The sequence below is a fragment of the Pygoscelis adeliae genome, unplaced genomic scaffold, assembly GCF_000699105.1.
Source record: "Pygoscelis adeliae isolate BGI_AS28 unplaced genomic scaffold, ASM69910v1 Scaffold5, whole genome shotgun sequence".
NCBI classification, from domain to species: Eukaryota; Metazoa; Chordata; class Aves; order Sphenisciformes; family Spheniscidae; genus Pygoscelis; species Pygoscelis adeliae.
Window position 1 is genome coordinate 1314634 of NW_008824753.1, and position 651 is coordinate 1315284.

The 651-nt window shown below is 50.1% G+C and overlaps 1 protein-coding gene across 1 annotated transcript in view; it reads left to right on the plus strand.

Annotated features, from left to right (window-relative positions):
• The window catches only part of RNH1 (ribonuclease/angiogenin inhibitor 1), a 14118-nt gene that overhangs the window by 1322 nt on the left and 12145 nt on the right, over positions 1-651 (plus strand). The window lies entirely within an intron of this gene.

Genomic DNA, 651 nt, shown 5'->3' on the forward strand with positions numbered 1-651 from the left:
AGAAAAAAGGAAAGAGGAGGGAAAGGGGAAAAAAGGAAGGCAGAAGGGTGGAAAAGGAACAAAAGAGGGAAGGGGGAAAGAAGGGAGAAGGAGGAAAGGGAGAAAAAAGGGAAGTGAGGAGAGCACAGGAAGAAGAAGGAAGGAAGGAAGGGAGAAAGAGGGGAGGAAGGGAAGAAAAAGAGGGAAGAAAGAGGGAAGGGGAGAAGGGAGAAAACAGAGAAAGGGAAAAGAAGGGAGGCAAAAGAGGGATGTGGGGAGAGCACAGGAAAAAGAGAAGGGGAAGGTGAGAAAGGGAAAAGAGGAAAAAGAAGGAAGTGAGGAGAACAGAAGGAAACGCGGAAAGGAAGAGGATATGGAGGAAACAGATGAAGAAGGGGAGGGGGGAAAGAAGGGAGGACGAAGAGAGGGAAAAGGGGGAAGGGGAAAAGAAGAGATGAAAAAGGGGGGGGAGAGGGAAGCAGGAAAAAGTCATGAAAAAAGGAAGAAAGGGAAAGGTAAGAAGGGGGGAAAGAGAGGGGAAAGGGGGAGAAGGGGCAGAGAGGGTAGGAAAAAAGGGAGGGAGGGGGAGGAGGGAGGGAAAAGAGGAAGAAAAGGGGAGAGAAAAAGGGGGAAGAAAGGGAAAAAAGGGGGAGGAAGAGGGAAGAAGGGGAC